This window comes from Stegostoma tigrinum, chromosome 39, assembly GCF_030684315.1.
Source record: "Stegostoma tigrinum isolate sSteTig4 chromosome 39, sSteTig4.hap1, whole genome shotgun sequence".
NCBI lineage: Eukaryota > Metazoa > Chordata > Chondrichthyes > Orectolobiformes > Stegostomatidae > Stegostoma > Stegostoma tigrinum.
This window is the reverse complement of record NC_081392.1, coordinates 22,985,600-22,989,910: the sequence shown is the minus strand read 5'-3', so window position 1 is coordinate 22,989,910 and position 4,311 is coordinate 22,985,600. Positions and strand designations below refer to the sequence as shown.

The 4,311-nt window shown below is 46.7% G+C and overlaps 1 non-coding gene across 1 annotated transcript; it reads right to left on the bottom strand.

The window, feature by feature from the left end:
• Positions 1–3,633: 3,633 nt before the first annotated feature.
• Positions 3,634–3,707, bottom strand: trnan-guu (transfer RNA asparagine (anticodon GUU)). Its single transcript has one exon. It is a non-coding gene; the product is annotated as a tRNA-Asn (tRNA).
• Positions 3,708–4,311: the final 604 nt, after the last annotated feature.

Here is a 4,311-nt window from a genome sequence, read left to right as displayed (position 1 = left end):
CCGCATTTCCCGCGACACATCCCTCACACCCCGCCCCCACCACAACCGCCCCAAGAGGATCCCCCTCGTTCTCACACACCACCCTACCAACCTCCGGATACAACGCATTATCCTCCGACACTTCCGCCATTTACAATCCGACCCCACCACCCAAGACATTTTTCCATCCCCACCCCTGTCTGCTTTCCGGAGAGACCACTCTCTCCGTGACTCCCTTGTTCGCTCCACACTGCCCTCCAACCCCACCACACCCGGCACCTTCCCCTGCAACCGCAGGAAATGCTACACTTGTCCCCACACCTCCTCCCTCACCCCCATCCCAGGCCCCAAGATGACATTCCACATTAAGCAGAGGTTCACCTGCACATCTGCCAATGTGGTATACTGCATCCACTGTACCCGGTGCGGCTTTCTCTACATTGGGGAAACCAAGCGGAGGCTTGGGGACCGCTTTGCAGAACACCTCCGCTCAGTTCGCAACAAACAACTGCACCTCCCAGTCGCAAACCATTTCCACTCCCCCTCCCATTCTCTTGATGACATGTCCATCATGGGCCTCCTGCACTGCCACAATGATGCCACCCGAAGGTTGCAGGAACAGCAACTCATATTCCGCCTGGGAACCCTGCAGCCATATGGTATCAATGTGGACTTCACCAGTTTCAAAATCTCCCCTTCCCCCACTGCATCCCTAAACCAGCCCAGTTCATCCCCTCCCCCCACTGCACCACACAACCAGCCCAGCTCTTCCCCCCCACCCACTGCATCCCAAAACCAGTCCAACCCGTCTCTGCCTCCCTAACCGGTTCTTCCTCTCACCCATCCCTTCCTCCCACCCCAAGCCGCACCCCCAGCTACCTACTAACCTCATCCCACCTCCTTGACCTGTCCGTCTTCCCTGGACTGACCTATCCCCTCCCTACCTCCCCACCCACACCTTCTCCACCTATCTTCTTTACTCTCCATCTTCGGTCCGCCTCTCCCTATTTATTCCAGTTCCCTCCCCCCATCCCCCTCTCTGATGAAGGGTCTAGGCCCGAAACGTCAGCTTTTGTGCTCCTGAGATGCTGCTTGGCCTGCTGTGTTCATCCAGCCTCACATTTTATTATCATGATTTCACATCAGGCACCTTACCCCTAAACACAACCAATTGCTTACATGATGGAAGTGAATGTATTTTTGCCAACTATATTGATGAAACAAAAATATGTGTGAAGCTAAACAATGAGTCAGAAGTCAATAGCCCAACAGGTTTATTTGAAATTTTTTTAAAAATTCCGAGGGCTGCTCCTTCGTCAGGTGTCAGAATTCAACTTTAATGTAGGCAATATGACAAATAGAATGGACAATGAACGTGGAAAGGGATTGTTATAGTTATACAAGGTACAGCCAGGATACAGTGAGCAGCTTTGGAACCCACACCTAGAGAAAGATACATTGGCATTGGGTCAGTGCAGTGAAAGTTCTCCGTGTTCTCTGGTGTGTTGACGGATTTTTGTGCGAGAAGAGATTGAGTAGGTTGAGCCAGTACACATTGAACTTTAAAAGAATGAGTGAAGGCCACATTGAAATGGTTAATACTAGTAGGTGTTTTGACAAGATAAATGTGGGCCTGATGTTTTCTTTGTGTGGAAGAGTTTAGGACCAGAGGGCACCATCTCAGTCTGAGGAGCCACTCACTTAGGACAGAGATGAGGAGGATTCATTTTCTCTCACGGGCGATGAATCTGTGGAATTCTTTACTACAGAGTTAGACTGGGTCAATAAATATATTCAAAGTGCAGACATTTGTAATTATTTAGGATATGAAGGATTAAGTGGACAAGGCATGCAAATCGACTCTCCAGACTATCCATGATATCGTGGAATGGGGGAGTAGACAGAATGGACCATATGATTTATTGTGGCTCCTGCATCTTATTCCTTGCGACAAGCTTATCCTTTCTAATTGTTTGTTTTTTTTTGGTTGTCATGCTTGATATCAATTTACCCACTCGCTGATTTGTTGCCTGCTCCTGTCCCGAATTTAACTCGACATCCCTTTGCCTGTCGAGTTATCAGATTAATTAGCTGCTTGGTGTAAATACAGCCTGATAGTGAATCCAAGCCTGCAATGGAAAGCGAGGAGTGGGAATGTAAGGCAGTAAGTGATAAGCTTACAGATGGCAGTACAAATGACATGGGGTGCTGATCTTCCTGTTTCTCCAATATATTTGTTACAATTATTTTCCCACTTCCCATTATCTTCTACCACTCTTCCAAGTCTTGTGCACGTTGTAAACCTTTGAAATGGTGGATATTTTAACATATGTTCAAACTGCGAGGACAGGGCTTTATTTTGATTATTTCTTAATCGTACTTATAAGCAGAATTGCTGTTCTGCTTGGCACAATGAGTGAATTCATTCTCAAAACTGAAAATCTAACTTCCAGAAATGTTGTACAGTTCATATTTTCTTTATCGAAGCATAACCAAATACACTTTATCACAGATGCATTACATTTGTTCCTCGAACAAGCCTCAAGACGCAGATTCAGCTTTCCCTTGATGTTTGTTTTGATAGACGGGCTCTCAGCATCTGGTGGAAAATTGATATTGTAATGGGGCATATCCGAATAGCTAAGAAAATGTGCGAGTGGGACAGGGATCCTCAAAGCCTTTCCCTGTGCCCTCACGGTAGGTGCGTTGCAGGAACAACATCGGAAAATGTCATATCTGAGCAAACAGCTCGTTGTGGTCTTCGAGGTTGGATTGAGGTCCCAGTCTCTGAGGAGGCTTAGGTTGTGTGGAAGCAGGGTGGGGATGATCTGTGTTTAAGTTGAATGCAACAAAATGTGTTTGCTGCTTGCAAACTGATCTATGATATTGGATAGAACAGATCCTCCATTGGGTCAGCGTTCGCACTGTGTTTACATGGTGCAGTGGCATGGAATGTCCCCAGCATGATATCGGGTACAAGCAGGCTGCACTGCTGCATCATGTTCCAGACAAGATACGTTGTTCACCCTCTTCACTGAGAGTGAATGGAGAGCGCGATGCCACTGCTGCTGTGAAATGAAATCCCATATTAATTGTAATCGCAGTTATTTTCTGACGTGGTGAAAAGGAGGGCAATTGTGATGTGAAATTTTGTTAAATTACTCTCATTTCCTTCATATTTGTCCTGGAGGAGGGTACTGATGAGCCACCTTCTCGACCCGCTGCAATCGTTGCCTTGCAGGCACACCCGTATTGTTGATCAAAAGGGAAACCCAGCCCCTTTGAGACTGTAATTGCGAATCGTCGCTTTTCCTGGACCATTCTCATCCTTTCTATTTTTTCCTGATTGGAGCATTTTCTGGAAATTGGTGTTGGGCTAAACTCCCAGTATAGTGGAAGCGCAGTTTGGGATTGCCCCGCTGCCACTTGTGCAAGTACTTCATGACGCAAACAAGTCGAGGTGTCTCACAGAGAGCATCCGCGCTTTGGTGTGACTGCACCTGCGTTCGCCTTGTCATATTAGCTTTGGTTGCACGTTAAAGCCTGTCTGTGTTGGGCTTGGTACGATTCGTGAGGAGCGAACACGGTTATCTTCTTGCAACCAAAAAGTCCCTGGGAGAGCAGTCATTGGGTTATGAGTGAAAAAAAGCACTGCGTCTCTGGGTGGGCTCGAACCACCAACCTTTCAGTTAACAGCCGAAGGCGCTAACCAATTGCGCCACAGAGACCAACCCAAGTGGTGCTTGCAAACAAACAATTAAATCCGGATCAGCAAGTGTAGCATTGTCTGGATGGGGAGCACAAAAAGAGACACTTCGGTGCACCTCGTCCATGCCGGCCAGATATCCTAAATTAAGTTAGCCTCATTTGCCAGCATTTGGCCCTTATCCCTCCAAACACTTCCGATTCATGCACACATCCAGATACATCTGAAATGTTTTAATTTCACCAGCCTTCACAACTTCGTCCGTCAGTACATTCCACACATGCACCACTTTCTGCGTGAGAAATGCCCCTCAGCTCCCATTTCATTTTCCCTCTCTCCCCTTAAATATATGCCCTGTAGCTTTGGACTCACCCATCCGGTGAAAAAAAAGATCTCGACAATTCACCCTGTTCATATCCCTCATGGCTTTATAGATTTCTCTCATTTCTCATCCTCCGACGCTGCAGGGATATTTCGCCCAACCTCTTCAGCTTCGCCCTAAAGTTCAAACCATGCAGTCCTGGAACTGCATTGTGAATATTTTTGAGTAATTTAACGTGACTTTCTTTATTTCTCAAAAAAGCAATAAGCTTGGACAACATCAATCTGTTTGAAATTGAAAAGTA